Source organism: Haliotis cracherodii, unplaced genomic scaffold (genome assembly GCF_022045235.1).
Source record: "Haliotis cracherodii isolate W230 unplaced genomic scaffold, xgHalCrac1.p SCAF_17, whole genome shotgun sequence".
NCBI lineage: Eukaryota > Metazoa > Mollusca > Gastropoda > Lepetellida > Haliotidae > Haliotis > Haliotis cracherodii.
Window position 1 is genome coordinate 28,637,836 of NW_027266272.1, and position 21,578 is coordinate 28,659,413.

The 21,578-nt window shown below is 40.5% G+C and overlaps 1 protein-coding gene across 8 annotated transcripts in view; it reads right to left on the reverse strand.

The window, feature by feature from the left end:
- The window catches only part of LOC139465037 (5'-AMP-activated protein kinase subunit gamma-1-like), a 391,629-nt gene that overhangs the window by 120,316 nt on the left and 249,735 nt on the right, over positions 1-21,578 (reverse strand). The window contains exon 1 of one of the 8 annotated variants that reach the window (XM_071246722.1): positions 15,909-16,089. The exons of 6 other annotated variants lie outside the window; for them this stretch is intronic. The gene's annotated coding sequence lies outside the window, so the exon portion shown is untranslated. Of the gene's footprint in view, positions 1-3,030; positions 3,176-15,908; positions 16,090-21,578 lie in introns of those variants that run through there. One more of the 8 variants, XM_071246721.1, reaches the window with a different exon arrangement.

Genomic DNA, 21,578 nt, shown 5'->3' on the forward strand with positions numbered 1-21,578 from the left:
AGGGACACCATAAATGGACTTGATACAGTGCACCCGCATGGAGATTGAACCTGGGTCTATCACGTGACAAGCGAACGCTTTAACCACTAGGCCAAAAATAGCTTTTTTAATTCAACCTCACCCGTGAAGATCCGGGTTAGAATAGGTCTTCAGCAACCATGCTTGTCGTAAAAGGCGACTATGCTTGCCGTAAGAGGCGACTAAAGGGCTCACGGGATCAGACTCACTGACTTGGTTGAAGCATATTATCGTATCCCAATTGCGTGCTTGAGATGCTCATGATGTCAATCACTGGATTGTTTGATCCAAACTCTATTATTTACAGATTACTGTCACATAGCTGGAATATTGCTGAGTGCAGCGTGAAACAACAAACAACAACAACAACCCCTCTCCCCACTGGACGATTGGCAACAGGAAAACATTTATACCATATCTTTCAGCAGTTAATGTACAGGAAATATCCCCTGACTTTTTCCTAGACATAATATAGAAATAATAATATACCTCCTGCCTCAAAATATTGAATAACTTGACTGAAAGATAACAGTTTATTTATTGTGGCCTAAAACTGATATCTTACATCAACGGGTATATATAGCCTTGCCCCAGGCTGTACTGAATGATAAGTCCATGGGTGTATAGTATTTCTATCCTTAGAATGAACAAGTCTAGATAAGATGACAGCACAGGACATCAATCTTATAAAGGGACAACTTGTTCTTCTTGTTTATATAATTGAGAAATTATGATTTAAACTAGTAATTAATGCCTTGGAGACTTGTGCAAGTCTTATCAGCTAGGGAAACTTGGTTATGTGACTTTCCACAAGACAAAATGAATGTTACAAGTGAGTGAGTGAGTGAGTGAGTGAGTGAGTGAGTGAGTGAGAGTGAGTGAGAGTGCACGAGTTTGGTTTAACAGGGCACTGAACAGTTTCAGTCATATCTCAGCATGTCAGTCAGCTGGTAGTCCTGCACCATGACCGTGGAATATATTTATTTTATGAAAAAATAATAATCTAGAAATGCATACAAAAGCAAGTCTAGCCAGCTCAAGCTAGCTCTATTTTATTTTTAGAGTCAAGAAGGATATTGTGTAATATAAGATTTCAGAGACTAAATGTTAGTCTAGTCAGCTGGGTATGGGAGGAACGCCTAGGGTTCTGCAGGCCACAGACTTGTGGACCCACCAACATGGGGTATGGCGACACAGACCTAGAAACATGATCAGGGTGAACCCAAACAGTAAGAGCTGTGCTAGCTGTGTTGACACGGTGCAGCTTCATAGCCTGATATGCAAGTAAACAAGTACAAAAACATCAGCAGATACCTGTCAAACTGGATCATCCTATTCACAAATACATGTTTGTGGTCTCCGTAAACAAGGCTAAGACTCAGTGCTCCCGACCTTCAAATTGAGAGAGGAAGATACTTTAACACTCCAACAGAAGAAAGATTATGTACCTTCTGTGATAATGATGACACATAGTTTGTAATATGTCTTGCCTGCTTTTGAAAGCACTAATAAAGCCTTTGTGTTATGCACAATAAATCTAGATCTAAATGGGTTATCTACAAGTTGACCAATATCATTTTTTTTAATCTGCAGAACATTTAATGTTTCGAAAGTAGTTGAAAATAACCAAATATCAATATTTTAAAAGCAGACAATTATTTTCTGGACTCACATACATCGTCTGCTACAGAATAGCTTGTGGTCCCTAATCAGATGTGATACACCGGGGAAGCTGGCAAGAGGACCCCTGCTGATAGCGGGAGTTTTGGGGGGACTGGAATGCAGTTAGCTGTTCCTCACTTTGAGGATTTCAGAGACCCTTATTCCACTAAGTGGAAATAGAAGATGAATAACACTTCTTGTTGCAATGCCCTCTCTACAAAGACCTGAGAGGAATAATATTCATCACCCACCTTAGCTATGCACCCAATATCGCTAAAAATACTATTAAATCCACCAGAGCCTTTTGCAACAATTATCTCCAATTTCATTCACAAAACGTTCAGGCAAAGAAAATCTGCATCTCCTTTCTAGCAATATAAATCATAACAGTATTTGTATTCTATTGTGTATGTCAATGTTTTAATTAGTCATGTTCATGTTTTGTACCCTGCCTCCTGTGGGTGTTTTGTACAATAAATATTCTTCTTCTTCTTAAACAGTCCTCCATTCTCAATACACCACTTTGACACAAAGTGGACGACATGTTAGTCAAACCGTGTGGTAGCATAGTGATTTAGCAGGTGACACCTTCACTATCCTGCAAGCCTGAGGTACTTCAGTGCTGTCATATACTGTAAGGTGTTCAGTAATGGATCGGGTGGTCAGGCTCGTGGACTTGGTTGATTGTGTGGACCTCCTGATTCAAATATGGATACCTTTTCTACATGACCAAACGTGTTAACAAAGTCAGCAAGCTGACAAAGTATGGATGACTCCACATCCTGCTACAATTAAATGTCATCACACCCTGACGACATTGGACATTACTTATAACATATCAATCACTGGTTTGATTATATACAAACTGCTGCTATATAGCAGTGCAGAGATAGCTAACACAAAAAGCTGTTGACATTATCCCCATAGTGTAACAGCCTTTTCACTAAATAACCATGGAATTTACGGCACAGTATTTGACCATTTAATCAATATTTCACACTCATAAAAACCAAAAAAGCACATGTTCAAAAACATGACATACTTCAACCCCATCAAGCAGTAGCCGACTGAGTTTTGGTTTTCAAAGGAGTATTGAAATATCTTCAGGGCAAGTAAAACATCTTATGGGGCAAGCGAAATATCCTCAGGGCAAGAAAAATATTTCAAACGCTTTAATGAAACATCTGAAAGGCTTGTTGAGTCCTGCAGTCACCAGGTTTTACAACAACAGTGAAACTAGTTCATCAGCTGCCTTAGACAACCATTGATAGAACAAAGCAGCCCCAAGCCATCTGTTAATCTGTAAACATGGTCAAATTAAAATGGAAAAATACAATAAATCTTACTTACATGGTGACCGGGGTTTGTTTGACATCAATATCCAGTCACAAAGTCCATCAAAAAGTATTGATATCCAATGGAGATTTACAGTGCGAAATATCTATCTCCTTGTCTGAAGAGTCAGTCTAGCTGTACCTGACAACAGCCAGCTCACCACGTGAAGTATGGGGTAATGTCATTGCACTCCTGGTAGATCGTCATGGGTCATGTGACACTCAAATGACGCTGCACGAATTCTAGACTTGACTCAATGTTTACATGATTCTGCCTTTGTGCAGGGATGGCCATTACCCCTTCATCATTACAGTGGAACCAAAAAGTGAATCTGTCTGCTACACTGAGCACAGGTAAACACTGATAGCTCTTACAAACTTACACATTTAGGAATTATTGAAGATAAATTTGAACTTCAGAAATACAGATCATACACTAACTCTAACTAAATTAAGACTCAGTTACCATAATCTGGAGACTGCAAGAGGCAGATACACAAACACGCCTGACGATCAGAGAATATGCAATATATGTAACCTAAACAAGGTAGAAGAAGAAAAACACTTTCTTTGGTACTGTCCGAATTACAGTTAGGTAAGACAACTACTTCTACAAACACTAGACTTATTAAACTGTCAAAATGATACAGAATTTTGCAGGTATCTTGAACCACTGTTCTGAAAAAGCAAAATATGTTACTTAAATTATCTCTGACATGTTTATATCAAGAACCCATCTCGTAGACAATGTTTAGATATGACGGGAAGTTATTACTGCAACTATTGTAATTTCTCAAAACAGTATCTACAGAAAGTGTGTGCTGCCAGCCACCTGGTGATATATATAAATCGTTTCGTACCGTGAATGAAATTAGAACTTTATTATCTATGTATAATGTAATAATAATTAAGTATACCATATTCAACGTTATAAGCGCCCAGGTTGCTCTCAAAATTAGAAATAGGGGGCTCTTATTAGAATATAACTTTGGTGAAAGCGTTGATAGATTGTAAATTTCGTGGTTTACGCTGTCAGCCTGAAACGATACAAAAGAAAAGTATGTGCGTATTATACACGACAGACATATTTTTCCAGAATTTAATTGCCCATAATTAAGGGTGCATATAACACACAAGTGCGTATTATACACGAATAAATAAGTCTTGTGAAAATGGATCAATCAGAAGGGTGCTAATTGGGATTGTTGACTAGCCAATATATCAGCAAATATCAGCGTGGGCGTTTATTACGTCGAATACGGTATCTACTTATGTCTATAATAATATTTCCCAAATGCAGCTACTTTGTACCCTGTCCTATGAGGGGGTCCTGTACAATACAATCATTGCTTCTTGGTCAATCTAGGATGTAAACACCATCTGAACCAAGGAGTTAAACAGGCATATCCACGTGGTCATACATTACTCAAATCTATAAAATGTTGGGTCTTTATTATCAGCTCCATCAGTTATTCATCTCCATCTTTGTTTGTCACAAAATAGTAACTGTAGTAACATGTTTTACATTTACAGTTAAGGCAGACAACACAATGCCTTTTAGAAAGTGGTCAAGTGTAACAAATGTTAAATTTGGAATGCCAATTTCTTTGTGAAGTACAAATTCTACGTCTTTTTTGGATTAAATCCCATCCAGATTTTTAACCCATACTCTCAGAGTGAGGCAACTCCCCAGAACACAGGATCAGTGATCTAACCCACTCAGCCTTCCACTCGTGAGGCTGACACACTCACAGATTCCATGAGTGAGAGAGTGAGTTGAGTTTTATGCTGCTTTACACAACATTTCAGTCTAATCACAGGGTACCAAGGAAGGTATCACCCATTGTATCCATATGGGTAATTAATCCTGGTCCTTGGTGATGCTGGTGCCATGATGCTGGTGCCATGATGGAGGTCTCAGACCTCTACCAAGTTGGTAAAACCCACAAGCACAGGTATGGTGCTGCCAAAACCATTATCAAACCAACATTATCAAAACAAATCTGGGATTTGAACCCACAACGGATCCGGTCACGCTTATTTAAATGATGCAGCTCTGCTCAGTAAATCCAATCTCCTTAGCTGACTGGGCCCCCATGTTGCCAGTAAAGGGCTGATTATGTCCCATGAGTGCTGACATTACCCTTTCAGCACTCCAACTCTCTCCAGGACTCAACCTGAACTCACTTTGTCCCCAACCTAATTCAACCTGAATTCAGTCATTGATTTAAACCTAATTCTATTACAGGTTCCAGTTCACCTTCATCAAGATGGCAAACAGCTGGCCTTTGTCTTGGTAATCGCACAAGAAAGAATGATTCTGTTCTTAATCGTTCTTGAACCAATTTTGCAAAATTACTTCTGACCCACCCAGACTATCTGACTGCAATGTCCCTTGATGTATGTTCGGTCTGGCTAAATTGCAGATTAAAGTTTCATCAACATGGCGCATGATCATTACGTGAAAAAGCTTCCTTTCTACTGAAGCAAACTCCACTTATGTTTGTTTGCTTGTTTGGTGTTTAATGCCACACTCAGCAATATTCCAGCTGTATGACGGCGGCCTGTAAATAATCAAATCTGAGCCAGACAATCGAGTGATTGACATCATTTAGCATTAATACCACGCAATTGGGATACGATGACATGCATCAGCAAAGTCAGCAGGCCTGAAAACTGTTAGTCGCCTTTTACGACAAGCAGTATAAGTAGCCTTTTACGGCAAGCATGGGCTGCTGAAGACCTATTCTACCCTGGATCTTCACGGGTCTGAAGATAAGGTGCGGTGCCGAGAAATGAGGTTTAACGTTGCATGCAAGATTATTGCACTCACATCACGACATGCATGCACGTGTGTCTGTGTGGACAAATGCTTGTGCTAGCCCACTGTGATATCATGCCGCAGTTTAACATGGATACCCCACTCAGACGCAATATACCGACTCCGAGCTGACCAGTCCTTGTTTAATTCCCTTAATGCCTAGCATCAGGCAGGGAACAACAAGAACCATCTTTTAAAGTCTTTTGATTCGATGTGACTGGGGAGACTACGGGAATCAAACCATCGACCTTCAGCTCTCCTGGCAGACACTACCCACTACACCACTAGACCGGAGTCCTATGACAAGGATGCACTGATGACCTGTCCTGACCTGGAAAATACTCACAGGAGGCAAGGATATCAATGCAATTATTCTCAGTAATTGTCACAGAGTAGTATCAGTTTGCATCATGCTGATGATTGTTCAGGTACATTATTCATTTGTTCCCATTGTTTCTGAAGCTGCTCAGAGCAACACTGTGTAGTATCAAAATATCGCTGCAAAGATTGTGTGTGTTTGTGTATGTTGGTTAACGCCACGCTCAACAATATATCAGCTGTATGACAGTGAGTCCTGAAAACAACAATCGAGTCTCGGCCAGATGCTCTTTGGAAGCATTTTGTTTCAGGGACTAAATGTTAGTGAATTGAGCTGTCTGAAGAAGTTGCTCATTTCTCGTCTCATCCAATGATGGAAGTGGGATACGAAGATCCCAGCCTGAGACGGTGTTGTCGGACATGAGTGAGCGAGTTGGATTTAGCGCGACTTTGAAAATATCTGTGACATCACAGCATGTGAGCTTAATATGGGAGGAAAACACTACGTAAGTCTGTGCCAAAATACTTTGAGCCAAGAAATCCAAACTGGGGCTCTTTCCAAAATGTTCAGTAGAATTTAGTGCTATTATATGACTGATGAGCTGAGCTTACTAGACTGACAGAATTTTAATAGACTATAAAGCTTCGGACAAGTGGCTTATACTGAAGACAGCAAAGTGAGCAGATATTTACCAATTCAGAGAAACTGAAGTTTAGTTCATTGGTATAGTATGATTAACAAGAACAATAGTCAGTGGAATCTGGTATTCAAACCCACGAACATGACACACATACCTTTGTAATATACATGTCTAGATCCTGAAGGCAGCTAGTAATCCACGTGTGTGTCGTGTCATGTAGTGTAGTAATCACTCGGGCAGGACACTCATTCACTGTTACACACTACACTGACATCAGGTCACTGTGACCTCAGCTGGAGAGGTGGGATAATTAGGCCCCTGATATTATCTCCATTACCTGAGGTGCCATGACAATAGGCCTGCCGGCCTGCCTGTGACAATGGTAACCATCAACTGCCCCAAGACAGACAATAAAACATTGGGCAATGGAGGTGTGAGATGAAGCTGAGGGGTGGACGTCAAGATCAGGTAACACAGGTGATGATGAAAGGGGGACTATATAGTCCGGTAATTAAAGGTTTATTTTTCATGAAGGTTCAACAAAATTGACGGAAAAGGTTTTTTAACACATTTCACTGCCTTGATAGGTCTACTTTAAAAAAAAAAATAGTTTACCAAAATTTGACTTGGGGAAACACCCAAAATAGGTCAAATCCAAGATGGCCACCATCAATACAAACGAAAATCGAAAAAGTAAAAAAAAAAGAATCAATCAAAATCTAAACATGGATGATGACTCTATTTATAATCAACTTCATAAGATTAAGACAGGGGAATATATATTTAACAATTTTAAAGTGAAATCTTACACAGAAATAAATTACGGCTGCCCGAAATGTGAAAAAATGCAATTGTTCCATATCGGACTACAAAATACTTAACACGGGCTTATAAAGAGGGAATAACCCTGCAATACTACAGTTTACAAGTCAAACTTACTATCAATTTAAATGTCTAAAGTTCAAGACAGTCACACTCATATATTGGACATGAAGAGACGATTATTCAGTAATGTCAGAGAAGTCATGACTTGGTCCATTTGAAAATGTCATCCCTTTGCATTGTCCACATGCTGAGGTACATTGTAGACAAAAAAATTCTGCATGAGCATGTGTTTTCATCACACTTTCCAGTGCAATTGTATCTGATTATTTTCAACAGAAATTTAGGAGTGACAGCTTGGTGCCTTGTGATTGGTTTCAATATAGTGCCCTTGTTGCTCTTGTGAAACGTCCAGCCCCATTCTGTCGCATCCATATTGTTGTCTAGCCAGGTCTGCACTTGGAGTCAGACTCGTTGGCTGGGCAATCTGGCAGCATCTGATGTCGGTGGAAGGTGTCGAAGGGGTAGGTAATTTGAGCTTGATACATACCTTCTCAGTGAATTTTGTCACACGTTCAGAATTCAAATCCAAGCCAGGCATACAGCCGTAGAGGATTGCAAGTGCCTGATTACCAGCCTGCTCGATTTCTGCATGGTTTCCACCTGTCACCATGAAAACCTTTGAATATTCCTGAGACCATCCCTATGCCATATGGCCTCAATGTTGTGTCGGTCCCTGACAATGCATGTACAAAGAGTAAAGAATGGCTGAGATTAGGATCAAGGATCATCTGTAGGATGAAGATGTCAGTGATCTTTGTACTTGTCTGAAGAAAGATGGCCTCCAGTTATTCTCTGATGGGTCTCATCCTTGGTAAAAAAAACACCACAATAACCATCAACACGATAAGAGCATTGCAGAAGTGGTTCCTCAAGAAATGAGCCCGCACAGCTTGTGACACAGATTTGCCGGACAACATCTGATCTGTACTACCCTCTGAATATACTTCAGTGATGATCTCCTTTAACCCAGATCCAGCCATCAGATTCCCAACTGTACCCACAAAACTCATCTAAGTATGGAATACCCCCAAGACCAGGGCTATTCGATGCAAGGGGCTCTCAGCTGGCCGTGATTCGATGATCATGTATGCAATTCACCAAAGTTGCTGGTCGATTGTAATAACCGGTGTGATTCCATGTCGTCTGGCATATTTTGAAATATACTCCAGCGTTGATCTGACACAGGATTCGTCACATGGTGTCACGTTGATAATCAACAATATCTCAGAGCTCTTCCTGGGGTATGGAATGTCAGAATGGAGCAACTGCGTGCAACCGGAACACAGTGGTCAACACACACAGAAGTGGCGCACTCCACAAACTATCTAGTTTGCTATTCTTTTCATCAAGACAGAAGTCACCAATTGGTGAATAGATAATGTTCGCCAGCACTGCCTTTGGATTTCTTTGTGAGAATGGTTTGACACTGTTGATTTTTTTAACATCATCCAAGTCCACCTTAACTCTTGGTACCCTCCGTCTCACCATCTCGCCCATGGCATGGATTGAGCCAGTCCCATCAAACCTTTTGCTGGCATGATCTATATAACCAGCCTGGTATTGCACGAATGTATCTGCAATGTCTCTGATAAGGTGAACACCATGAGTGGTCACCGAGAATTTTCTAAATTTACGAGGAGCTGAAACCGAGTTGGCTTATCATATCCACTAAATTACGATGACCATATATGTGTTATAGTGTGATACTTTGTCAAACTTGTCGAGGAGGCAGAAATGATGGGGACATTTCGAATGCATTATTGCCTGACCCAATGACGCAGCTCAGCTCTTGATGATAGTTTGAAGGAGGATGAGTAATGCATGTGGGAGGTAATCAAGATTGGTGTCAATCAATGCCATCTGCTCATTGTCGAGATACACATCAACATGTTTCGACATGCTCTCTACCTGCGTATGGATGTATCCTCCTCCAACTTTAATCAAACTGTCCATGTCGGATTTGTCCACCTTTGCAACATTTTCATATGCCGTAAGAGATGCAATGTTAGGTTGTTGCCTGATTAGTTATGAATACCTTGTTCCCATAGTGATTCATGAATTCCCTTTTCAGCTGAGATGTAGTGTGTAGTTGATCATCACTCAGTGCACTCATTGACTTCATAATGTGATGCAAATTGTCCAAAGGAATCGTTTCATCATCATTCTCTTCCAAGTAATAAATGGCAATCTCAAATGCTGTCATCTAGGACATACACTTCGGTCGACCAAGTCTCTGTTTCTTTGGTGGAGCCTCCCCATGTTCAATACAAGCTGCAGGTATACTTGTCCCTCTCCGAAAATTCTTATCACAAGCATGGTGATGGATAGCTTCTTCAGCTGGTAGATTGTATATGGGCACAATACTTGACTGTACCATCTTGGTCCAATCATCTTGCCTGTTGACACAGTATGTTGCAGACATATGTTGAGTAACTGAAGAGCCATCGCAGGGCTGAAGTACACTTCTATATGGATGTTTGTACAAGTACCACATAGAAAACAGTGAGTTTTAAAATTTAAGGCTTTAACATATGATCAAAAGGTTTCAGCTACTTTGATTGCCTTCGGATTTTTATGCATACTTCGACACTGTCTGTGTACCAACAGGCTACAGTTGTATATGATGTCTGGTGCATCGAATTTACAGCAGCATTTTGCTGTCAACTTCACATAATCCTGGGGTTTGTCCAGGTTAACTGGTTCCATACATAGCAAACAAGTCGCCATCTGTGATCTACATAGGACACCTTCAGTTGAGAATAGTCACCTGCGAATAGTAACAGTTGATAGAAATATGGCTGACATGTGTCCAGATACAAATGTTGCTTTTCCGATTATAGCAAATGATTTTTGTGCTAAATGTCTTGATTATATCTTCTGAATTAACTTTTAATAAAGTTTCTGAGAAGCTAATACCATTTGAGAAAAATAACTGCTTCCCGGAGTTTGGATTATCTCCCTTGATTTTCCTTTAAACAAATGTTGATGTTAATTTTAAGGCTCTGTTTCAAATTTTATATTTATATTTGTTCATATTTTCATCAGTTATTCCTCTCGAGAGCCAATCAACTATATAGTATACAAGTTTTCATTTTAGCTATAAAAGAAAAATAGCTTATACATACCTTTATGTTCTTGAGGTCTATCTTTAAGACATTGTATGCTCGGCCGCCATTTTGAAGAAGGGAATACTTTGGGGTTTTTCAATTATATTTGTTTCTAACTTGATTATTTACGTGAAGACAATAAACTGCATGATTTTATGCAAAACGTCAACATTATAATAAATCGGTTCATGTTCTGCAAGAATTACTGATATTAACAAATTTATGTACTTTTTCGTCATTTTGAAGCATTATTTTAAATTTCTATGTGAATTTTCCTTTCAAAATTGTTAAATATACATTCCTTTGCATTTATCCTGGCAAGCTACTACAGATAGACTCATCATAAATGGTTTTTTTGTTATTGGTTCCACGTTTATGACTATTATTACTTTTCTTGGCGGCCATCTTGGATTTGACCTATTTTCGGATGGTTCCCCATGTCCGATTTTGGTAAACTATTTTTTATTTTAATGTATAGGTGCCAAGGCACCAAGATCCAGCAATAAACCTTTTCCGTCAATTTTGTTGAACCTGGTCCTTTTAATTACTGGACTAATATGCTCTGTCCAGTAGGTAGCCCTGGCAATTTCAATGCAAGGTTTTCAAAGGTGGATCAAGTATTTTGAAAAAAGTGCATGTCTGTGTTAATTCTAAAAAAAATGTGTGCATTTGTTCATTCATTCAAACATTCGTTAGTTCAAACATTTGTTAGTTCAAACATTTGTTAGTTCACACATTTGTTAGTTCAAACATTTGTTAGTTCAAACATTCGTTAGTTTGTTAGTTCAGGTGTGTAGGTGCACACAGTCATTGAGTCGCCCCTGGAATACATGATAGAATGGCATTAAGATAGTTGTGAAAAAGGTGGAAGTGAGGGAGGGGACACAGTGACAAGGTTGTTTCACACACAGCACTGACAATTTTGTCTTGATCTTAACAGAAATAGGCCACCAGATAGTGGATGGTACTCTCATTGATACGTCCATCTTGTACACGACCGCCTCCGTGGTCTACAGCTAGTGGTAGAGCGTCCGCCCAGAGCAGTGTGGCTGCTTGTACAAGTCCGGACTTCTGCCCACTGAGATACCATGCCACAGTTTAACAAGAATACCCCACTCAGACACAGTATACTGACTGAGCCGGAAATAATAACCATAGCCAGGGTTATGCGACATCACTTTTGTGTATTGTCGGATACTTTTTACTCATGGAACAATTTGACAAGTCATAGTTGAGGTTTCGCGCGATCTCACTATTTCCATCGCAAAAACAATATGTTGACATATAATAGTCTACAACAAGTATGACTTTAACGAGTAAAAGTACTGCAGTTATGACATATGTATTCTTTTTCTGTCAACTATAGTTTGTTTCAAAGGGTCAATAATGGTAAAATGATCGTGGTTGCTGTGAATAGTGTGAGTTGGTGCTGTCAAGGTGTGTGGTAAAGTGGACCCTAGGGAACAGGGTAAACGGAAGTTCTAGTATCGGAGGTACACACAATTTCGCTGAAATTCATGTAAACATTATGGAATAAAATTTGGAATATAATTAATAAAATAGATCACAAACATAAGTTCAGATAAACAAAGAAAACACATTTTATAACCAGACAGTGTAACAACAAGATTAACTTGCGCAATTCAATACGGATTGTTGATATTCTATTTCTGATGACGGACCCTGATGAGAAGTAGTTTTAGACTGGAGGTCCGGCTTATCTAAACATTTTGATACAGATTTCAAGGACGAAGTGAATACCTCGGCTTAACTATGAGATTGGCTTAACTACAGTCATACTGTCCATGCAGCTATCAGTCAGGTCGCACCAGTCCGACCATTATCTTCATATAATGAGGTACAATGACTGCTGTCTTGTACCAGTAGGCCTTCCAGATGATTTGGCAAGTCTAGATTGTCTCAGCACTTGGTCTTGAAATATAGCATTGTTCTGGGCTCCATTTGGATTTTATTTCATATTTTGTAGATATATATCTATGAATAAAATAACTTGATTTCTGGGACAAAATATAGGTCGAGCTGCTATTCTTACCAAGAATATACCAAGAGAGTTGAGAAACCTTAAAACAAACCTTCAAAACAAAGTTCCATGGATGCAAATCACCGATTCAAGTTGTCTAACATTAAACGTATCCCGATGTCTAGCAGAATTCAGGCTACACAGGCATAATAGTGGACTAACATCTAGTCTTTGAAATGAACATATTTTAAAGAAAAAAACAGTTGTTAAATTATAGTTATGAAATATAATAAAAAGGAGCCATGTGACTTTCTTCAATTTCAGGAATCTAGACATGCCAACTATAATAGACTTGCATGGGCTGTATTGGATATATTTGTTTCAGGGTCTGTATGACAGGGTCTGTATGACAGGGTATCCTTATATGTTATCACTATTCAGGCAAGTAAACGTCTCAGGTTAGTTCTATCCTGGCAGTTAACTTTACAAAGATACCCACTGTGTAATCAAAAAAAGACTGATACAGTAATACAATATTCATAAGCCCATCTCCCTGTCCTACGCCTCTGTCTATAACTATGTCCGGCACAATGACACGTGTATAATTCCAGTAAAAATACGAGACAGCTTGAGTGTCCGCTAGCCACAGACAGATCCAAAACACCTTCATTACCCAGGGGACCATATGATGCGTGTCATCATGAGATAAGTGCAATGTTGGATTCACCATTATTCCCTTGTCGGAGGATAAGTATGTAAATGTCCACTTTGTAGCTGTCACAATTGGACGATTTATCAAGAGCAGAGTCTGGATAATAAGATTATGTGTAAATACACAATGGAAAGAAATTAACTTAACGGTATAAGGCATACATCCTACTTCAGAAGCCTGAATTCACCATACAACATATTGACTGATTCACCTTGTGTGATATATATATGATTTTTTAATTTTTAATAGACTACCAACTTGTATGTGACGTAGAGGCAGTTCCAGGAGTTTGAAAAAGGAATGGGGTTGTGTGTGGGCAGGTGGTGTGTGGGAAGGTGGTGTGGGAAGGTGGTGTGTGGGAAGGTGGTGTGGGAAGGTGGCGTGTGGGAAGATGGTGTGTGGGCAAGTGGTGTGGGAAGGTGGTGTTTGGGAAGGTGGTGTGTGGGCAAGTGGTGTGGGAAGGTGGTGTGTGGGCAAGTGGTGTGGGAAGGTGGTGTGTGGGCAAGTGGTGTGGGAAGGTGGTGTGTGGGCGGGGGGGAGGGGGGCTGGGTGTGGTGGTGTTGCTACAGAAGTCATAACATGAATAGATACATGAGGCTGACACCCCATCTTTCAACAGTCTGCTATTCTCTTGACCCCTTTCTTCAAACACTTGGTGTCATTTAAAGTATCCATGCTGACAGGTAAATATTTGTTGATTCCATATTTGTTGATTCATGTGGCACATATAATGACAACATGGATGTCTTTGACATCTGGAATGGTCTCCACAACACTGCTGTATAAGCCATGTATTTCTGAGCAGCGAAGGTGTATGCCACACAATGAACAGCTCCCCATCATTAGCAATAGCTCAAATCACAGCACATATAATCTTACCTTACACCGCTCACTACCATCAACCAGTAAAATATCCATATTGTTATCTGCTACAAATTTGGTACTCACCTGAAATAAATGAAACAAAATAATTTTAACAAGAACAAAACAAATTTATAAAAAAAACAACACAAACAGCCAGATGAACATCAGACATAAGATAATATGAAGACATGAAACTCTGTGGCAGTGGAGCCCCCCCTCCCATCCCAAGTTCAGATTGCATGTTATAATACCACACACCCCATCCCACCAAAGGTAAAGATTGCATGTTGCATGTTGCATGTTATATGATCCCCACTCTGCTCCAACCCACCCCCAGGTAAAGATTGCATGTTCTAATACCATCTGGAGCTCCACCCCCAGGTCAAGATTGCATGTTCTGATAACACCCTATCACAAACAAAAAGCATTCATATGGCAGATGGACTTAATCTGCAATCTTGTGGCTCTTTTTTTTTGCTATTGCTGTGTGCTTCTGACATGAAGAACATTGCAGACAACAGTGACATCAGCAGCAGGCAAGATGAGCATATCTCAATACAGTGGTAATTACAACCAACAAAGAAACACCAGGATCACAACGTCTGATGGGCAGCAACTAGATCAGGCTCCATGATGAAAGCAGTTGTGTGAAGACTACGCCGGAGTAGCTGTGATAATGTTAGACGCCATGTTTCGAGATGAAAAGGATTCTCAGACTGAGAAGATTGTCAGCCTCATGAGAATGTGAAAATAAATATCGGTTTACGATCCAGTAGTTAAAGGTATGAATGTTCTTCAATAGGGAACAAAATGTCAAAGATCCAATAATTATTATAGTATCTTTATATCATTCTATATCATAGAGTTATTAGAGAGTCAATGAGAATCTGTCGCAGTATATAGCCTAAGAAGAAGGACGCCTTAAATACAACCCATATCGTAAGTTACATTATCAAACAGATTATACAGATTTTATTATCTGTATGTGATGCAATATATGATAAAGGAGTGAGTTGGGTTTCATGGTGGGGACACAAGATATAGACTTCACACATCATACCCATGGGGAATCAAACCCAGGCATTCAGCAAGACAAGTGAACACCTAAACCACTAGGCTGTCCTATAATATATGGAACGGTTCAACACGATGTATACAACTCAAAATAAGATAAAGAACACCTAATTCATATCATGACAGATTAACTGTAGTCATATGAAAGAATCAGGTGCCCTTCAACTTCTTTTGGGTAGTATACATAGACTAATGAGTTCACACATAAACAAGTATACATAAAAACAAATTTAATTTAAACAAAATTCTATATGATATAAATTTTCCAACTTCTAAATGCCAATCTAGGACTTTATTTATCAAACTATTTAATCAGATATATTCTTAATCAAATCCATAGTCTTATGTTATGTCATCTGACATACATACTTTTTTAAACTTTTTTAATCTCACCCTTCATGCAAGTCCACATGGAGTATTGCTCAATATAAATGAAGTATTATTATTATGAATACCACAGCAAATGGCAGGTGCACATCACAGAGTTCTACCTGAGTGAAGGAATCAATCCCACTGTTGCTGGAGCATTAATTCTTCAAGAATACGTCCTCAACACGTGAAGTATCCAGTGCTACTGTCCCATGATGCACCACGGTAATAAGTGATATCTATTGTGAAGCCAGCATTCCGTGGACCTGTGTCCAAGTTGGTGAGGGAGCCTTGCTTCAATGCCCCGTTCTACAGTCTCGGCCTCGCACGGCTGACAAGCGTTAGATACCGCGGAAGAGCCTGTGCAGCACGTGTGAGTCATCATACTCTGGTGCTGGTGCATGTGCATGTTGGCGCTATATCCTGCTGGTGTTCTAGCATAGAGCAATTCTCAACATAATCTGGACTGTATTCATTTGTCATTTAACCTATTGACATGTTTGAAATTGAAAGGAAAATATGTAATTTTTATTTGTTAAATTGTCTTTGGCACATACCACTCAAAAGAACAACACCCATATAAACAAATCAGATGTTCTTTAACTTCTTTTTGACTAGTATAATTGAAAGAAGCCCATACAAGCTCTTTATTTGGAAAGTGAAGAAATCTAGACTTGCCAAAGTGTTGTAGACTTGATTGGGAGTTTTCAGATATGTTTTATTTTGGGTCTGCATGTCCAGAATGTTATAACGTTAAAATCCTAAGGTATAGTGTTAAGAATCCGCAATTCAAATACTATCAAGTACCCAAGATTAACATTTAGTCCCAGAAACAAAGAAATCTTGCTTTAAAATATATATGTACAAAATACAGATGGAGCCAAGACCAATGTTTAATTTCAGAGCTGAGGCAATCTAGACTTGCCACATCTTTCTAGACTTGAGTGGGACTTCTTTTTTAATATATTCTCTACGGTCTGGGAGACAGATGACTAGGACCACAGAAGCTCCCATAGTTTCAAACACTTGTGTTGTACTGGACATATGTTGAAAAACACAATAGTGTTTAAAGGGGGACTTGGCTTGGCAAATTGGCAGCCTTGGCCTATTTGATGAAGTTGTTCAGACAGCACTTTGATCCTCTGTTATTTCACGTTTTGAAGATGTGAATCAATGTAACAGCTAATGATTTATGAATTACACAGAGTCAATATCTCGGTTTCCCTCATGGCACCAATTACAAGATCAAGGCCAAGGCCAAGGCTGAAAATGGTCCTCAGACTGTGAAGTCCCTAATAATTCCCAAACTCTTAGTTTGGAAAGAATCCAAGTGATCAGTGAACCTGTGAAAACCATAGGTTTCCAGGTAAACAGAGGAGGTGAAATGAGGCTCAGTGTTTGAATTCATTGTGTGTGTGTGTGTACTTATCTAGAAGTATTCCAGCTTTATAGTGCTAGAATGAGGGTTATCAAACATGGGCCTTCAGTGCAGGACAAAACACTTTAACCACAAGACAACCGCCCTGTGCAAGCCAAGACTGAGCTCGGACATGATTGCTGCACCCCTCAAGGTTTATTCTCCCTGCAGTGTTTATTGCACAATAAACAACGACAACCAGTCGTTTATTTCCTATTAGAGATTTCAACATTATGTACAGCCTCTTTAAATGTAGAAGCTTTAAAAATATTGACCCATATTTAAATAAAGATGACTTCCTGAATACAATCCAACCTCGACAATGTTGGACAAGTCCATTTAATGGGGGAGGGTAAGTTCCCAGACAATCTCACAGTTTTCACGTTGGTCATCTGTACCTTTTCTCCCAATACTGATTGTCATATCTTGCCCACGTTTGGATGTGTGCGTCTGGACATTGCGTTCACCTACCTACCTACCTACCTACCTACCTACCTACCTACCTACATCTATGGGGAACAACTCACAAAACACTTCCCCATAAAAAATAACATTGTCCAATTTACATCGTCATCAAGTTGCGAGGGCATGTTCGAATCTCCAGAAATGACGTCATGATAGAACAATGATTTCTTGGGAAATAAACCACACTTTGCTCTTCATTGTTCTTTGCGATTTATCGCATAGGTATCTGATACACATATATACAAGTCACTCCCCATCACAACATGGCTTATCAAATCTTCATAGCCCGTCACACAACCTGAGAGCCCTGTGGCCCCAGGTATTTCAGTGAGCAGACTGCAGTGCTAGAACCAGAAGTAGATCAATAACACGCTGTAAGATCCTTCTTTCCAGGATCAAAGACCCTCACTTCCGAGGCCCCAATCCTCGGCAAATACAGAAAGCTGGAGATTCCTCGTCTCTTGTGCTATTATCACTTATTGGCGACACACAGCATTCAATATCGAGTGGCAAATCTCACTTAATTTACAAGAAACTGCTTTCGGAATGGCATAAAGTGGGGTAAATGGATGAAAATTGTAAAGATCAGGCCATTAAAATGACAGCAGTTGTACATCGGGAAAATGTCCTTTTCCAAACAGCTTAAAAACATGACAGTTCCTGTTTACCAACATTGAACCCCACTCCAGAAATAACACTAAAAAAGTCTACAATCACAAAAATTAAGGAACCGACCATTATATATTCTGTTGGGCCTGGGATTTTAATGAAAAACATAAATTGTCCCCAAAAGTTCTTGAAAAACTTAATTGAAATCATAAATATATTACCTGAAAAAATTATTTGTTGCAAGGTGTTTGCCTTAAAAAAGAAGTAATCAGACTCATAGCTTTAAATAAAAAATATCTGTTTTTGCAGCTGTAGCTGATGAAATATCTAATCTTGATACAAAACCCCAGTTCTCCACCCACTATAATTTATCAAATAGTAGTTCCTTACAGATAAGGCTGTGCACCAAATAAATCAAAATGTGGAAGAAAAAAATATCCTCGATCTCTTGACAATGTGTTTAAAGAGCCCAGACAACGAGCCGTTCTTTCAATCATGACATTACAAATGAATTGACACTAATGCGAAAGAAAGGCTATTTCTATTAAGGTCTGCAGTTGAGATGAATACGGTGATCATCCTGATGGCTAAACTGAGAGCCCATCACGGACATAAAGAAACCTGACATTGCTGCTTGCTCAAAAACATAATTAATCATGTGACAGTCCTTGAAAGTTTCCACTGCTAGCTGATGTTATTAAATTGCCCGACAGAAGGCAATGACCATTGGAAAACTGCTGCAGGCTCTTGATAAAATTTAAGCAGGTATCAAAATATCCCCAATTGACGTCCTGGTTGTAAATGCTATAATTATTTTGCTGATGTGGGCTGTGTTAAAAAATCAAGATCAGTATTTAAGCCTTATATTGGATATGAGATGAATGAGATTGTCATCAACAAACATGATTAAAAAGTTGCTGTTCTTAAGCTAAAGTGGTGATGCTTGAGAGACTTATGTGTTGAACTCGAAGCTGCCCTGGGATAACCCTAATTGAATATTGCGAAGTCACGTTAAACAACGATCAGTCAGGAAATAGGCATTCTTTGACTAGTGGAGTGAAACACTAAATGTTGTTCTCTACCAGTCAACAATATTCCAGCTTTATCACCCTGTAAACAATTAAGTCTGGATCGGGAAAACCAGTGATTGACATCATGAGTAATAATCCATGCCTTTTTGGTAATACACGGACGTCACTGAGTCTAACCACCAAACCTGTTTACAGGCCTACCAATGAAACATGACAGACTGCAACCAAACAGACCTCACATATGTCTGCAATACACAAGGAGTGAGTGAGTTTTCTTTTATCATGCCGGGGTACACCAGAAATGGGCTTCACACATTGTGTCCATGTGAGGAATCAAACCCGGGTCTTTGGCATGATGAGCGAACACTTTAACCACAAGGCTACCCCTATGTCCCCAATACACAAGGAACTGGCAACACAAAACAATGAGAACGTATCCAAAAACTAAGAAACAACATCATAAATCTGAGAGCATGCTGCTGAAAACATGGAAACAGCAGCACTAAAACACACAGACAGCAGCCTTTAAAACTTAAGGCAAGCACAGAACAAGCGAATCAACAAACAGTGCATACATTTACAACTTACAGTGCTTATGTAGAATATAATAGATTTGTATTATTATATTAACACTTCAAAATGTAAATGTCCTCACTGATTGTTGATAAAGAAACATCTGTGTGTTTTTTGTTGTGGTCTGTAAGTTTTTATTTGGAGGCCTGCTTAAGTTGGCATCTTGCATGGCTTACATGGGACCATGTAGGAATCAGTCTTGCACCATTGGCAACTCTAAATTGACATGTGCCCAGAGGAGGTCCCCAGAGGAGTTGCCCAGTGAATTCCCCAAAGGAGTTGCCCAGTGAATTCCCCAGAGGAGTTGCCCAGTGAGTTCCCCAGAGGAGTTGCCCACAGAAGCTGCCCAGTGAATTCCCCAGAAGAGTTGCCCAGTGAATTCCCCAGAGGAGTTGCCCAGTGAGTTCCCCAGAGGAGTTGCCCACAGAAGCTGCCCAGTGAGTTCTCCAGATGAGTTGCCCAGTGAATTCCCCAGAGGAGTTTCCCAGTGAATTCCCCAGAGGAGTTGCCCGAGGAGTTGCCCAGTGAGTTCCCCAGAGGAGTTGCCACAGAAGCTGCCCAGTGAATTCCCCAGAGGAGTTGCCCAGTGAATTCCCCAGAGGACTTGCCCAGTGAGTTCCCCAGAGGAGTTGCCCACAGAAGCTGCCCAGTGAATTCCCCAGAGGAGTTGCCCAGTGAATTCCCCAGAGGAGTTGCCCAGTGAGTTCCCCAGAGGAGTTGCCCACAAGCTGCCCAGTGAGTTCTCCAGATGAGTTGCCCAGTGAATTCCCCAGAGGAGTTGCCCAGTGAATTCCCCAGAGGAGTTCCCCAGTGAATTCCCCAAAGGAGTTGCCCAGTCAGTTCCCCAGAGGAGTTGCCCAGAGGAGTGGCCCAGTGAATTCCCCTGAGGAGTTGCCCAGTGAATTCCTCAGAGGAGTTTCCAAGTGAGTTCCCCAGAGGAGTTGCCCAGTGAATTCCCCAGAGGAGTTGCCCTGTCAGTTCCCCAGAGGAGTTGCCCTGTCAGTTCCCCAGAGGAGTTTCCCAGTGAATTCCCCAGAGGAGTTGCCCGAGGAGTTGCCCAGTGAGTTCCCCAGAGGAGTTGCCACAGAAGCTGCCCAGTGAATTCCCCAGAGGAGTTGCCCAGTGAATTCCCCAGAGGACTTGCCCAGTGAGTTCCCCAGAGGAGTTGCCCACAGAAGCTGCCCAGTGAATTCCCCAGAGGAGTTGCCCAGTGAATTCCCCAGAGGAGTTGCCCAGTGAGTTCCCCAGAGGAGTTGCCCACAAGCTGCCCAGTGAGTTCTCCAGATGAGTTGCCCAGTGAATTCCCCAGAGGAGTTGCCCACAGAAGCTGCCCAGTGAATTCCCCAGAGGAGTTCCCCAGTGAATTCCCCAAAGGAGTTGCCAAGTCAGTTCCCCAGAGGAGTTGCCCAGAGGAGTGGCCCAGTGAATTCCCCTGAGGAGTTGCCCAGTGAATTCCTCAGAGGAGTTTCCAAGTGAGTTCCCCAGAGGAGTTGCCCAGTGAATTCCCCAGAGGAGTTGCCCTGTCAGTTCCCCAGAGGAGTTGCCCTGTCAGTTCCCCAGAGGAGTGACCCAGTGAATTTCCCAAAGAAATCTTCCAAGGAACATCCAGAGAATAAATACATCATTTTATGGTTCATCATTGGTAGTGCGTGCGTGCATGCATGCGTCAGCTTATTAAACACCACATTGAACAGTAT